At 43.1% G+C, this 16,759-nt stretch overlaps 1 long non-coding RNA gene across 1 annotated transcript in view; it reads right to left on the reverse strand.

Annotated features, from left to right (window-relative positions):
- The window catches only part of LOC133048129 (uncharacterized), a 79,468-nt gene that overhangs the window by 8,043 nt on the left and 54,666 nt on the right, over window positions 1-16,759 (reverse strand). The window contains exons 2-3 of the long non-coding RNA XR_009690960.1: window positions 14,924-15,215; window positions 10,943-11,151 (exon numbers count right to left, since the gene is read on the reverse strand). This is a non-coding gene — a long non-coding RNA (uncharacterized LOC133048129). The remainder of the gene's footprint in view (window positions 1-10,942; window positions 11,152-14,923; window positions 15,216-16,759) is intronic.

The raw sequence follows: 16,759 nt of genomic DNA on the forward strand, positions 1-16,759 counted from the left end.
CAGGCGGACCCTTTACCCCTGAGCCACCAGGGAAGACCTCCGAATAGGTACACACATGTGCTTTAAATAAAGCACCCCACCTTTCACTGTAGGGGATGTGGGTCCAATCCTCAGTCAGGGAAATAAGAGGAGCAGCTAAGCCCATGTGCTGCACCTACAGAGTCCGCATGCCGCAACCAAGACCCGAGGCAGCCAAATCAATTAATTAATAAATGTAAATAAATGAATATAGCACCCCAAACAGCAGTGAAGCCTCCCTGTCCTATGAGCATGTGCAGAATCTTGGTTTACCCCCAAATCATAACAGATTCTCGTGGTCGTGCATGATTTTATCTTTTATCTTACATGAAAAAAGGAACATTAACAATAAGCTAGGGACTAGATTTGGGGGTAATGGAAGTAGGGGAAAACCCACATCTTTTGGCATATTTTTTTTTTTTACTGTGATCATTGCTAGGAAAACCATTCCCTATCCATACACGGCACACATTTCCCCTACTTATTATTCTCACAGAGCACACAATACCACTTTTATAAACACGAGGACACAAGCTCAGTAGCACATACCCAGAAACACTCAGAGCTCTAAAATAATTGGGAAGAGACTCCCTTGTGGTTAGTACTCACTATCCAATCCAAGGCAGAAGGAATGCCCCGGAACATCAGAGAAGGGGCTGCTTCTGTTCCCACGGCTCCTGCTCCATCGCGCAAGGGTGCTGGAGCTCATGGGTCACAGAATCACACAGAATGTGAGAGCTGGAGCAGTTCTCACCTAATTAAAGCTCCTCTTTTCATATCGAGGAAGCAGAGAGGCTTGTCAAGGTACCATGGCCACGTCATGGCTGAACCAAAACCAGGACTCATTTTCTGACCCCCAACACAGGAAGAAGAGTTCAGGAAGTGTTGTTGGATGGCTGGAACCAAAAGACTTGTAAAGTCTTAGAGTGAAAAAAACTGAAAAAGAATGGATATATATGTATGTAAATACATGTAGCTAATTCGCTTGGCTCTACACCTGAAACTAACTGTCAACTATAAATTTTTTTTAAAAATTTAAAAATCCAAAGCAAAAAAAAAAAAAAAAATCTTAGAGTGAAATGATACCTTGAGGTCTTACAAGTTCAGCTTTGCCTTGCAGTGCAGAAATCCCCCAAAAGTTTCATTTTTATTCACACTATGAACTTGGGTAGTTATGACTCCTCCCTTAATCCACCAAGAAACAGCTGCAGACAGCTCACCCTGTCTGAGGACGCGATGGGGTCAAGGGCAGCGTGGGCCTTTGTCCAGAGGTGATCACAGTGCTCGTTCAACTCTGAGGACTGTGCCCAGGCCGCTCCCAAAGCTTTTCTCAGGGCCCTAGAAACTTCCCGGCTCACCATTTTCCTCTTCTTCTCCTATCTTCAGCCCTCTCTCTCTTACTGTGCCTTTGTTGGCTATGCTAACATCCAAAGAGTTATCTTCTAAAGGAAAGAAAACAGAAGAGAAGGGACAGGGAGCAACCAAGAAACACCCAAGAAAAGAACCTAGCCTTTGATGGGATGATATGGTTGATGACAATGATGGTAATGGAGAATTTTATACCAGTTTGGCTTTCCATCAAGTTGGCTTTCCACTGCTGCAAATCAAAGTTATGCTAAATAGCTAGGTCAAACTGCAGTTATCTAAACTCCTCTTCCCCCCACTAACAGGAAATCCCTTCGATTGCCTGAAGTTAGTTAGAAGTTTGCAAACATTAAGTAGATTTCTTTTGTTTGACAGAATTATTGCATTTTCTTTCCCACAAATGCCTTGATTGAAAATATTTCAGCACAATGGCATTTATCAATCTGTCAGATGTCCATCAGCCCTAAGAATACAATCCTATTGGTGTTTTGTCTACAATCCACTAGTTCTATCCTTTCCCATGCTCAGTCACTAAGCCATAAAAAAATGCACACACCACAAAATATTATTCTGCCTCCACGTTCTGAAAAAATGTTAATCTAATAATTCTGTTCCTTGGCATATAGGAAATACACATGCACTTGAAAGCAAATGTAACTAAAATTTCTCTAGTTTGGATTTTTTTTCCTTTTATGGTTCCAAACTCAAATATGAGTCAAAGAAACTGCTTTCCTTAATCATACATTTGATCTCTGGTTAACACAAGGGAGACATAGTCAATGACAAAAAGAAAGCAAGAACCGTCTTAGCAAACCAATCTTTCTTCTTTTTTTTTTTTTAATTTATTGGGAGTATAGTTGCTTTACAATGCTGCGTTAGTTTCTGCTATACAATGGAATGAATCTTCTAAGTATATAAAAATATTCCCTCCCTCATGGGCCTTCCTCCCATTCCCACTCCCCAACTTTAAATTGTAGCTTTCCTCTTCTGTGCTTTTGAGACAGTAATGTCACCCTTGATATTATCAACTGTTTGTTCCCCTTGTATTTCTTGTACAATTTCTAATTCTATGATCAAAAACATAATGTTGGTCCTTAGATACTAAGAAACTAGATATGTCTTTTTCAAGCATGGTGAGAATATTGTTTCACATTATTAAATCATTAAAAGATGTGTGATAAAAATTATGAAATCTGTAAGATTTCCTCGAGAGCTGTTTTCATAGTATCTTTTATTTCTATACAGATATGTACTTTTGAAAATACTATCTCATGATAATAGCAGCTAACATTTACTGAACACTTGTTTTCTGTTGGATATTGTTTTCAGTGTTTTACATACTAACACATTTCATTGTCTTGTCTGCATTTTAAAGAAAACAACTGAGACATTTTTTCCTATGTAAGTGTTAGCTCTTCTATAAATCAGAAATTATCTCACTTAAGCCTTCACCAGTTTGTAAGAAAAATTAAATCTACAACTTCCTATCTCTGCCACTGTATTTTATCTGTGAAGAAACCAAAACTCATTTATTTTCTCTCAGAGAAGTTATCATGTTTTCAATTTAATTACTTGGTTGTGAAAATACAAAGTCCCAAGTTTTCAAATATGAAAACCAAATGCCAATTAATATTGGTAACAAAAAAAAGAATAATTTGCAAGTTACAGACTGATTTTTCTATTAGTCCTATATGGCCTAAGCATTACCATAAATAAAATATCTGCCTCAAACAGAAAACAAAGAGGATTTATTGAACACAGTTCTTGAGTGAAATACAAAACTCTTGAATTCTTGGATTATGAGCAGAGCAATGGCCTTCCATTAAAGAATGAGTCTTCAAAATATTAAGTTGAAAAACAAAATGCACATATTTTACCTACTTTCTCTTTTCTCACTGCAAACTTTTTGTGTGTGACCTTTAACAGTAGCTCAAGTGCATCTGTGTTTATGTCTGTGTGTGCAAAGGGCTAGAGAAACAAATGGACAGTCAGAATATCAAGCCCTCAGAGAGACATCCAGACATTTGTAACTGAAAGCCAGATCTTTTTTTAACTCAGAGAAATATTTAGGATAGTTCTAATCCATAACGTTTTTCACTTAGTTAAGATATGCCCGCTAAAATACCTTCTCTATTACTGGAGAAATTAGTGCTATTGACCTAGTTCATCAAAGCAAAGTTGCTTTGAGACTTCCCTGGTGGTCCAGTGGCTAAGAATCTGCCTGTCAATGCAGGGACACGGGCTTCAGCCCTGATCCAGGAAGACCCCACGTGCCTTGGGACAGCGACACCTGTGCCACCCAGACACTGAGCTCATGCCCCGGAGCCTGAGCTCCAGGACAGAGGAGCCGCCGCGGTGAGCAGCCAGCACCCCTCAGCGAAGAGCACCCCACTCACCGCAGCCAGAGAAAGGCCCTGTGCAGCAGCGAAGACCCCCACAGCCCCCAAAATAAAAATTAATTAATTAACTTTATTAAAGTTGCTTAAATATATTAGTTTAGTCACGTTGTCAAGTTGCAGAAGGGCAAGGACACGTCCTATTTGTCCTTGCCTCTCCTATCACTCATAGCATAACACCATGACTTGATGGGTGAATCACAAAACTGGAAATCAGGGATCCCTGAGTTCTAGTTCTTGGTTCTCCAACTGGCTAGGTGGTCTATGAGTCCCTACTCTAACCCAGACTACAACATCTTCTAAAGCTGAAGACTTTACCTTGACACTGTTCAAGTGTCAAGGCTGTTGTAACTTGAGGCTGTTGTTCAGCCGCTAAGTCACGTCCAACTCTTTGCAACCCCGTAGACTGCAGCACGCCAGGCTTCCCTATCCTTCACCATCTCCCGGAGCTTGCTCAAACTCATGTCCATTGAGTCAGTAACGCCATCCAACCAACTCATCTTCTCTCATCCCTTTTCCTCCTGCCTTCAATCTTTCCCAGAAACAGGGTCTTTTCCTTGGTGAGGACAGAGCAGCTATTCATCAGTGAAAAGAACAGGTTATGATTCTAACTGATAATCACAAATATTTCTCCAAACTGGAATCAGAGGTGATATATCATTTATATTCCAATACTCATTAATGATAGTACAAAATCTGCATCATCATTCAGAACATGTTCAGGCATTTTGGAAAGTACTCAACTGGCCACTTGCAGATAACTGTCCTTATTTATAGATAGAGACAAAAACTAATATTTCTCAGTAAACTCCTTTCTTACTAGCAACCTTGCAAGGAAAGACCTCTGTTTTACTAAATAAGAAATCAAACATCAGAGAAGTTAGGTAATTTGCTCAAGTTCACATAGCCAGCAAGTGGAAGAACCAGAATTTAACCCACGATTGATAGGTTTCTTGGATACCAACTTCTTTCTACTATATTTGGCCATCTCAACCCTCTATATTAAAGCATGTACTAAGGTAATACAGCTCCTCAAGGGTAGAAAATGAGTTCTAGTCATCCTTATTTTGCTAGCACCAACAGATAAATCTACTGAATGAAGGAATTCATGCTCAACAACATGCAGTTTCCCAGCCCTCATTAGAAATGTGCCCTGGACTGTGTTTGCCTCTCAGGGCAGTTGGACCAGACTCCATCCATAAGCAGCCTTGTTTGTTACCGATGCACCCCACTTTGTCTATGAATGTTATCATTGTCTCTACGTGCAATGCTGTGGGAAGGATTGGGAAGCAGTGCATAACTTGTCAGCATGAGCAAGAGAAAATTATACACTCATTGTAGTCAGAGTGATGCCCAGGCTGGGAAGAAAAGAAAACTTGAAGTTTGAAAGTCACAGCCTAGCCACAGTTGGAGTGGAAACCACAAGATCCAATGGACACCATGACAATGAACTTCCTGAATCAGGAATGGAGGGAGAGTTCCTTGGCAGGGGAAACAGAAGAAATCCAGTACCCAAAGCAAAGAAGGAGAAAATAACACATTGAATCATTCATCAGAGCAGTGGGTGGGGTTGAGGGAGAGCTGGGGGGAGGGGGCAGGGAGGTGGGTGATGTGAGCTTCCTAGGAGTAAGACTCAGATTAATTTTGCTTAAGGAGTCAGGAGACACTCCCAGCCCCTGTACCACTCATAATGGCAGTACTTGCTGTTTATTACGTATGATATACCAGCCGTTCCACATACACGTGTAATTTCATTTTTAAAATCTCACACAGCTCTCTAAAGTGTGTGCATTGTTCTTATTTACACACCAGAAAACTGAATCTCAAAGGAGTTAAATAACTTGTCCAATGTCCTACACGTGGTCAGAATGGAATAGCCAGGACTCAATCCCAAGCTGTCCAACTCTAAAGATCACATTTTCCCCATCATGCTTTGCTGCCTCCGTCTACCCAAGCTCCATCTGAGAGGCAGAGTCTCCTTCATCTTTCTTAGCACACATCTTCTGTGAAAAAGAGTGGGGCAAAGATTTACCTGACTCCCAAAGCCCAATTGTAGCTTAACGAGTCAACGGTGGCAGAGCACTTTGGAAACGCCACTGAAGCTCCATGAATGCCTGGGGCTTTGCTGGGGCCTGGAGGCCCCGGGAGGTGAGGTGCCACAGAGCTTGTATGTCACACCACCACTAAGCAGGACTTCAGGAGCAGAACAGAGCCCTTCTCTTGGGAGGAGCCTTCAGAGCCCTGGGCTGATGGGGTGGTAGGAAGACACCTCACAAGAGTGTGTGCGTAGTTGACTCTTTGTAACCCTATGGAGCGTAACTTTCCAGCTTCCTCTGTCCCTGGGATTCTCTAGGCAAGAATACTGCAGTGGGTTGTCATGCCCTCCTCCAAGAGATCTTCCCCACCCAGGGACTGAACCTGCGTCTCTTACGTCTACTGCATCTGCAGGCGGGTTCTTTACACTCGCGCCACCTGGGAAGCCTCTCACAGCAGAGCTGTCTCCAGTTAAAGCTTCTACTCAACAAACGGGGAGAAACAGAATTTAAGCTTCCAGAAGTACCTCAATAAATTCTTATAAAACACGCTGAGTAGAAAAATGGGATAAAAGCAAACTTGTTTTTTTAGAAGAGCCATGAATTGCCTTGCAAGGATTTTCATGGCATTAACTGAGTCTCAGGAAGCCTGGGGTGAGGAGGGTGCGGAAAGAAACCTGAAATTTCCCAGATAAATATTGACGAACAATTAAAAGCTCCGACCGCTGGCTGGATCACTGAGCCACCATCTTTTTACAGGGCTATAATTTGACCAAAAACCTCAGAAAGCCACCCAGAGAAAAGACTGCTTAAGACAGCAGAGATATCAGCATTTTCTTGTTTAGTTTTGTTTTGTTGTAGTTCTGAGACAAACCCCACAGTCAGATTGATTGAGCAGCGTATAGCTGATTATGTATATGGGAGAAGGCACGGTTTTGATTCTAGAAGATACTAGTATTGATACTAGAGGGGACAGAAAACCTTAGGAGACAAACAGTTATGGCCGCTTGGTTCTTCTTTGTCAATTCTAATCTCGCCTCATGTTTATATCACAGCACAATTCGTGATGGCATGATTTCCCAACCTCCACCTCTCATCTTCTTTGCTTCTCCCCTGCTCTGCTCCCTTCCCAAGGCCACACGCGTGTCTCGGGTAGCTTCACTGTGTTACCAACCACTGCACATCCTAGCAGCCTAGCGCAGTAATCACTCTGCAGCTCACAGTTCTGTAAGCTGGTCAGCCGTTTGGGCCGGGCTCAGCTGTGCTGTCTTCCTGTTCTTGTCTGAGCACACTCATGCTGCTTCCTGGCTAGGTGACTGATTCTGAGGCTGACTGGCTGTTAGCTGAGGCCATGGGGACAGCTAGGCCACCACCAGCCAGCAGGCTCGCCTTGGCTTGTTCTTAGGGAGCATGGCAGGGTTCCAGGGCTAGAGCAGAAGTGTGCATGGCCTCCTGAGGCCTAAGCTCAAGATGAACGGAACCCACTTCCCTCAAACTCTGTTGGCCAAACAAGTCACAAGTTCAACTAAATTCCAGAGGCAGAGAAACAGATACCGTCTCTTCATGGGAGGAACTGCAGAGTTACATTGCAAAGGGTCATGGGTTTACAGAGGGACATAATCCTGACCCTTTCTGCAAAATATCCAACGTATCTGTGTTTAGGGGGATGGACCACTATTCCTTTGCTTCTCCTTCCCTTTCCTCTGCTTTCCTTTCCCCCTTTTTATTCAACGCCTTGCTCAATCGCTATGGGTTTTTGCTTCTTTGCTCTGCCACGGTCTCTTCTGAGACGATCTGGTCAGTGAGGTTTTATACAGCTACCTCCCTCTCTGTTTAGCTTCTTTGGGCAATGTCAAATATCCTGCCGACACAACACAAATAACATTAGGAAAATAGCAGCTTTTCAGAGCCTGGAGAATTCAGTCTGTGTTTTTCCCTAAATTAACAATACACTTTGCACATAGTCCAAGCCCAAACCACTCTCACATTCTTGGGACACCGTTTGCTCTCAATAGCGCCAAGCTCCCTTTTAAATCCTCTGCAATACTGCTGGAAATCATTAAACAGTGAGCCATGGAAGCTCTCTGATGGCCTCCAATAATGATTTTACCATCCACACCAGAGTTTTTTTTTTTTTTAAGCTCCATTTAACAAATTTAGTCCATTGCTGAGATTTCTTCTTGGGAGGATCCCAACGTTTCCTTTTTTCCAGGAGGAGCCTCAGGGTCACTGAGCCCCTGGCACTCAAGGCGCTGCAGGGGCCAGCTGGCACAGCCTGGTAAACCAAGGTGCCTCCTGAAAAAAGGTGCTCATTGCTGCTGCTTCTGCCCTTTCTCACATTCTGGAATTTGTTCTGAGACCTCCTGAGCCTCTCCTCTGACATATCTCCTGCTCGCAGAGTTTCAAGAAAGGTGATCAACCTCAGGTCAAAAGCTGGAGTCTGTGCTGGAGAAGTGAGCTTCTTAAACCTTCATGTCTATGTGCATCTGCATGCGTAATAGACCCCGAGAATGCACAACATCAAGCTTCATAATTCAAATATCAGTATACGTCTGAAAAGACGCATCATATTTCTTTGCAAATTCTCAGTGTATCTTCATATTCTTTACCAGTTGCTATCATCTTTCTTTTTGTTCCAGGGACAGAGGCAGCCCTACCCCTTTACATGGGTAGATCCATCTCACCAAGTCTTTCCATAGCCCCATCTACCTTGCAAATATCCCACCATTAGTATTCTTTCTTATTTTCATTTCAATCTCTTCTCCCTTGGATCCATGCCCTCAGCTCCAGACATGATCAAATCCATGACCTCAGCCTGCAGACATATCAAGAGTTCCTATCCCCCAAATAAACTTGGTCTCACCCCACCTGCGGCCCTTTTCCTGCTGCCTGTCTACTCTTCACACCTCCACTTCTTCATGTCCTACCCACAGCTCAACCCCCTGCAATTTGTCATCAGCCCCCATCTCTCCACTGAGTCAGCAACGGACCAGTCAAAAGGCGTTCGCTCTGCCCCTTTTTTATTTGTCTTCTCAGAAGCATTTGACTCTCTTGATCACTGCCTCCTCCCTTAAACTCTTTCTATGACTTCTCAGAGAGTTACCTTCTCCTAAATCTCTTATTTCTCTGTCTGCTTTTCTCTAATTTCTATCAGACACTCCCCTTCTTCCACTTCATCCTTACATTTTGATCCTCTTCCCTCTCTCTAAACTCTCCCTAGGTAAGATTGCCTTCCCCTGTCTATCTTAACAGGCACCTCTCACTAGATGTGCCACAGCCTCTTAGATACTTCCCAACCCAAATTTATTTCTGCCTGCCCACAACTTCCTTACCAAACTTGCTCCCCTTTCTGCATTCTTTGACTCAGTTAATGGAAATACCACTTATTGTCTCCCCAGTATTCAGTCTACCTTTTACAGTAATAGTTTTATTTGGGCACATGGCTATCCAGCCAAAGACTACATTTCCCAGCCTGCCTTCCATCCAGGTGAGGTCATAGACTAGGTCACGGCAAATAGACGGTGAGCATAAGAGTTGCAGCCTTCTGAGTCATGCCTTGTTAACCAGCGTGGGTATTGTCTACAAGTGAAAAACACTGAGTAATACAGTAATTCATGCCAAAAATAAAGTTTGTGAGTTTGGTTCTCAATCATCCAACTCACCCCAACGTCCTTATTTCAGTTCTATGGGCCCCACTCTTCCCTGTCTGTGTCCTAATTTTTACTTGAGAGACCTGGCAAGACTGTAAATTCAAACTATATTGCAATTCAGCAACTCACAGGATTAGATGCTGAATATGATTTTCAGCTACAGAAGTCCTCTGCTATTAGATGTTGTAAAAATTCTTCAAGACAACCTTAGAAATTTCTTTGTCTTCTGATCACTCACTGAGCTGAGAATTTAAAACTTGAAACTGTTGTTTTCTTTATGTTTTTCAGGGTACTTTGGAACAAGAAGACAAACCCACAGATCTTAGATTCTTCATGTGGCCCCCACAGTGATTTCTTGCAACAGCCACTCACATTCAAAGACTTGCATGGGTGACCACTTACATAATTCTTCCCCCACCCCACAGGTAATAAGAGCTGCCAATGTTTCATCTTTAATAATAACTGATTCTTATTGCCTTCAAAATCCAACCCAAACACGTATCCAATCCTAGCTTCTGATTTCTTGAGGATCTGTTTGGAATGAATGTGTTCAATATTTAAGAATGATGCCATGGATGTTTGGATATTAAAGGATTATACTAAGGCAAAGAGCTCTAGTTCTCTCCTCCCTCTTAGTAACAGAGCCCTGATTTTATTTAGGATGGCAAGACAGCCAGCCTAAAAGTCACGTTTCCCGGGATTTCTAGCAGCTGGCTGTGGTCACATGCCTGGCTAGTAAGACAAAGTGGAGGAATTATTTGAGACTTCTAGGTAGCCTGCTTCAAGGGAACTGTCTCAGCAAAGCTGTTTGTCCTTCTGTCTCTCCTCTTGTTTCTGGCCGGCATCAAAGATAAGACACATTACCTCCCAACAACCATCTTAGATTATGACATGATCTTGAGAATGAACATGTTGGACTAGAAGTATGTGACAGAAAGATACAAGATGTCTGTGTTTCTGATGCTTGCAGAATCTAGCTGCCTACTTTCAGATTTCACTTACATGGGAGAGAAATAAAATCCTCACTTGTGAATCCTCTGTTATTTGGGGTTTTACTGTTATATGCAGCCTAACCTAATTCCAGCTGATACAGACAATGCTTCAAGGACCAAAAAATTTAAAGGAGACAGAGCCTCAGTAATAAAAGCGTGCAGGACAAACAGCAGAGTGATTCCAACACAAGAATGTCTCTCACCTAAAGAATGATTTTAATTGCAAACTTTTTCAATGACCCTGGGAAGTGACTCAATTATATTATCCTCATCTTTCATTGAGATAACCCAGGCAAAGAAAATTTAGAGGACCATGCTAGAACTTTGAGCCTATATGGCAGAAAGATGACCAAAATTCAGAGCACATTCGCCTATATGTGTGGTTCCTATGGTCACCCAATAAAAACACCAAAAACATGAGAAGGCCATAACAGGATTAGCCAACCCTTCCCTCCTACAGGATAGGATGAGTTTAGATGATTTATCACCTGATCCCTTTTGGATAAATGATATTCCATGAGGGCTTGTCAGGCCAAGTCCCTCTATGGATCATAAAAAAGAAGAGGGTCCTGGAGTCAATTTAGTCTTCTTCTGACCTTCCTGAGAGCTCTGGTAGCACTTCTTCTGACCTTCCTGAGAAGCTCTGGTAGCACTTCTGTTCAACAGGTATTCTGGATCTCACTGTGACCATGAGAGTCTGAAAGAAAGGATGTGCATCAACTCAACTATAGGTTTTAACCCTTTCCTTTGTTTTTACAAATTTATGGTATCTAAGTAGAGCTGATTTACAATGTTGTGTCAGTTTCTAGTGTACAGTGAAGTGATTCAGCTTTGCACATGTATATATATTCTTTTTCACATTCTGTTACATTATGGTTTACTTGGAGAAGGAAATGGCAATCCACTCCAGTACTGTTGTCTGGAAAATCCCATGGACGGAGGAGCATGGTATGCTACATTAATGGGCTTCCCTGGCAGCTCAGGCAGTGGGGAATCCGCCTGCAATGCAGGAGCAAGGGTTTGATCCCTGAGTTGGCAAGATCCTCTGAAGAAGGAAATGGCAACCCGCTCTAGTATTCTTGCCTGGAGAATCCCATGGACAGAGGAGCGCGCGGTCTACAGTCCGGGAAGTCGCGAAGAGTCGGGCGTGACTCAGCGACCAAGCACACGCGAATGTGTCACCGATCCCCGGGCGGCACAGTGGGGCTTCGCTGTTCATCCACCCTCCCTACAATAGTGTGCCTGGGCTGATCGCAAACTCCTAGCCCAGGCCTCCCCCAGCTCCTCTCTCCCTTGGCAACCAATTCTTCCCTAGGTCTGTCAGTCTATTTCTGTTTTGTGAAGTGAAGAGAAGTGAAAGGCGCTCAGTCGTGTCTGACTCTTTGCGACCCCGTGGACTATACAGTCCACGGAATTCTCTAGGCCAGAATACGGGAGTGGGTGGCCTTTCCCTTCTCCAGGGGATCTTCCCAGCCCAGGGACTGAAGATAAGTTCATTTGTGTTATATTTTAGATTTCATATGTAGGTGATGTTGTACAGTGTTCATCTTCCTCTGTCTGACTCACTTCATTTAGTGTGACATCTCCAGGCCCCTCCATGTTGCTGCAAACGGCATTATTTCACTCATTTTTATGGCTGAATAGTAATCACTGTGTATATATATACAATATATATTTTAAAAAGATGTGTTATATATATATATATATATATATATATATATATATATATATATATATATATATATATCTCATCTTCATCCACTCATCTGTTGATGGACATTCAGGTTGTCTCCCTATCTTTGCTATTTTAAATAGTGCAGCTATTAACATAGGGGTGCATATATGTTTTCAAACTATAGTTTTGCCCAGATGTGTGCCCAGGAGTGGGATTGCTGGGTCAGGTTTTAACCCTTTTCTAAGAGAGGTTTTTATTCACTTTCCCTCATATCTGGATGAGCTAGGGATAATATATAAAAAGATTTTGCCTTACAAATTAGTGACTAAGCCAACTGAGGGTTCCTAAAATTGAAATCAACAAACTAAGGTTAGGTTGATGCTTCTGTGGCTATCCAGGTGGCACTAGTGGTAAAAAAAAAATTCACCTACCAATGCAGGAGATGCAAGAGACTCGGGTTTGATTCCTGGGTTGGGAAGATCCCCTGTAGTAGGAAATGGCAAACCTCCTCCAGTAATCTTGCATGGAGACTTCCATGGACAGAAGAGCTTGGTGGGCTACAGTCCAAAGGGAAGTCTGACAAAATGTTGGACACACTTAGCATGCACACGTACTTCCATGGCTATGATGAAAACGGAATGCATTTTTTAGATGCAGGCAAAGACCAGCTTTTACAGTCTGGTTCATCCACCTGGGTGGATACAAGGATTCAGTATCCCCTGCTGATTTAGAAGGTTTGATATGTTCGGTTTTGCATATTTTAGAATACATTTGGACACTGAAAATCCTAAAGGAATAGGCCTTGGTGAATAATAGAAAACATCAAACAAACAAATGCTGCTTTCAAGACGTATATGTCAACAAGTCATTTGATCATAAACTTCCTTTTAGAAACCAGCTTGCTGCCACTTCACAGAGGGTTCAGCCTTCTTTCCAAAGCAAACCTTCCACAAGGAGATCAGAGAAACCCCAGGAAGGGAGTCAAGGTTCTAGGAACAATGGATTGTTGATGATTCTAATGTCAGGTGTTCAAATCCTACTGGGGAGCCTTATTCAGACTATTGGAACATTCTTCAGAGGGGTCCGAAAACGACCAACCCATAACTGTGAGTTGAGGGCCATGATGTTGCCATGAAATAGTCTTTTTAGAGAACAAAATCTTTGGAGCTATTAAACTGATTTGAAAGCAGTCTTCAGCAGTCAACCCACTAGTAACAAGCGACTGCATCAGTCCTATTCAAGCCTTGAGCATCCCACTCTTCAGTCTATTTGTGGTTCCCTAATTGTACTTTGCCAACAAAAGTCCATCTACTCAAGGCTATGGTTTTTCCAGTGGTCATGTATGGATGTGAGAGTTGGACTGTGAAGAAAGCTGAGCGCCGAAAATTTGATGCTTTTGAACTGTGGTGTTGGAGAAGACTCTTGAGAGTCCCTTGTACTGCAAGGAGATCCAACCAGTCCATCCTAAAGGAAATCAGTCCTGGGTGTTCATTGGAAGGACTGATGCTGAAGCTGAAACTCCAATACTTTGGCCACCTCATGCGAAGAGTTGACTCATTGGAAAAGACCCTGATGCTGGGAGGGATTGGGGGCAGGAGGAGAAGGGGACGACATAGGATGAGATGGCTGGATGGCATCACCGACTCGATGGACATGGGTTTGAGTAAACTCCGGGAGTTGGTGATGGACAGCGAGGCCTGGCCTGCTGTGGTTCATGGGGTCGCAAAGAGCCGGACACGACTGAGCGAGTGAACTGAACTGAACTGGACTGAACCGCACTGTGCTTGCTCGAGACCTGCTCCTTTTGCCTGTGATGTCCTGCACTCACCCTTCCTTTTTTTAGCATTTAAATTTTTCCTGCTTTCTTTTATTTATTGTTTCTGGCTGTGCTGGCTCATTGTTGCTGCAGGGGGGGCCCCCCTCGATCCGGCGAGCAGGGCCCACTCCCCGCAGCGGTGTGCAGAGCCTGGACTCCAGATCGTGGGCTCAGGAGTTGTGGTACATGGACTTAGCTGCTCCTCAGCATGTGGGATCCTCTCAGACCAGGGGTCGAGCCCATGTCCCCTCCATTGGCAGGCAGATTCTTAACCACTGGACCTCCAGGGAAGTCCTCACTCTTTCTTTACCTCGTTACTACCCACTCAGCAAGTAACTCCCTGCTTCAGGGCTCACTTCCTTCAGAGATTTTCTTCAGCCACCTTAGCACCAGGGCAATGAGCTTCTTCTGAGCCCCTACACCCCAGGTATACATTTCACCATAGCATTATCACACTGTATTATAATTCTCATATTACTTGAAGGCAGCTTCTGTTTTCTTTTTTTATTCTGTGCTGTCCGAGTCCCTAGCATAGTGCCAGGCCTGTAATAAGTCCTCAAAATCTGTCAAGTAAACAAATTAACCAATTACCAGTGGTAGGAGCACAGAACAGCATAGTATGACCAGCATTGGGAGTGGCATCAGAAAACCCACTTCCAAAGCAAGGCTTCATCGCTTACTCAGCAGATTAAAGCCTCTTAAATTTATGTCAACGACAAACTGGTGCTTGCCAAGAGCATTGCCAACAACTGAACCACAAAGGCTTTTGCTTTCTGTCTCCACAGAGATTGAAGCCCATGCTGCTGGAGCTGTTAACCTCCAACAACCCCTGAGGGAGTTCAGGTGGAGTGAGGCCCTCTGTGCTCCCGGGAGTCTGCTGGGACAGGTCTTTAGGTAGCATGAGAGATGCGTTCAATTGTGCAGTAGTTTGAGCATTCTTTGGCATTGCCTTTCTTTGGGATTAGAATGAAAACTGACCTTTTCCAGTCCTGTGGCCTCTGCTGAGTTTTCCAGATTTGCTGGTTACTGAGTGCAGCACTTTCACAGCATCGTCTTATAGGATTGGAAATAGTTCAGCTGAAATTCCATCATCTCCACTAGCTTTGTTTGTAGTGATGCTTCCTAAGGCCCATTTGACTTCACATTCCAGGATGTCTGGCTCTAGGTGAGTAATCACACCATTGTGGTTATCTGGGTCATGAAGATCTTTTTTGTACAGTTCTTCTGTGTATTCTGGCCACCTCTTAATATCTTCTGCTTCTGTTTCATTCTGACCAATATGAAAAGGCAAAAATACATGCATGAATAGGTGAATTGATGATACTCAGAATAAAGTAATGAACATATTTTCATGAGCATCTTCCACGAATATTTGATGCCCCTCTGGAATAAATAATTTGCTGAGTATATTTTAAATAAGAATCCTATAGTAATAGTCCTTCAAAAGCAACAGCAGCTATTCCATTTGTGCTGTGAAGCAGGGACAGAATGGTTGTCAGGCTAAAAAATCCAAAATAATACTGAGGGTCTTCTCAGCAGTGGACACCACTGATGTGGCCAAATTGTAGAAGTAAGTGGACACCTGTCTCTTTGAGCTCATCTAACCACTCCACAGAAGACCCAACTGCCCACAACCTATGTGTGGTGTAGTGTCTATGATTGTAAAGCAGTTGAGGGCCACCCTAAATTATCTGCTTATAAAAGAAAGTCCAACAGGCTTCTCTGTGCTCTTGTGTTGCTTGCTCCCTAAAACATCTCATATTTGAGAACAAAGGAAAAATCCCAAGTCTCCCACAGAAGGCAGGAGCTAAAGGAAGCCGGATTTCTTATCTCTTCTCTCTTCCCTTCCCTTCCCTTGGGGTAGGAGGAAATTTTGACCTGCAGGGAGAAGTTGGTCTCTGCCTCCACTTGTCAGGGTATTCTTCAATCTCAGCCTTGCTATTTAAGAATCTTTTCTCTTTTGTGTTTGTCAATCCCCAACAAATGTGTTTGAATACAATTGAATAATGTTGTGCAATGTAATTTTCCTCAATCTTGTATAGTTGAGATGGGAGCTCTGTATCCAAGAGGCAAATGAGCATAGCCCTGGGTCTCTACTGCACACCCAACCTCATATTAGACTCTGCATCCACTTCCTCTCCACCCAGGAGGGGCAGGAGCTGAGGGATTGTGTTGGAGGAACAAAGGGCTTTTTGGCACAGAGCTTGTATGAAAGACCCAAGTCCAAAGTCATCACCTCTGTTGGCCCCTTTTCCGCTACTAAAACCTTGTAAAAGGCATTCACGCTATCTGAGTCACGAACCTACTCCTGTGTACCAATTCATTTCACTGAATAAGTCCTAATCACTTAGATTTTGAAGAGTGTAGTCAAGTTGTTAGATCTGACTAATGAAACTTTCCAACATGTACACCATTTACTGTAAGCAATGCTAGACCCACACAGCTAAATTACATGTCATTTAATCTCCCAAAAAAGCAGGGAACTTAAATAGTGGGATTCAGCTCTGAATCAGTCACTTAACAGGTTTACCCTGTAATCTTGGTGTTTCGTTAACATTCAGGAAAGAGCATAGCCGTGCAAGTCATTCAAGACTGCCCAGCCAGTTGGAAATTGGTAGGTGTGAACGCAGAGTATGTGATTTTCACAACTTTAAATGAAGTCGTTCACATTTTGGCAATGTTGTGACCACTGTGAATAAATAGAATGGCTCATTCTAGTGGTTTCTCAGCTACCGAGAATATAGGCAAAGTTCTGCCTTCATTTTTAAAATGTCTCAAGGTCATGCGATAGGGACGAAATTCACCCTCACTTAA

Source organism: Dama dama, chromosome 28, assembly GCF_033118175.1.
Source record: "Dama dama isolate Ldn47 chromosome 28, ASM3311817v1, whole genome shotgun sequence".
NCBI lineage: Eukaryota > Metazoa > Chordata > Mammalia > Artiodactyla > Cervidae > Dama > Dama dama.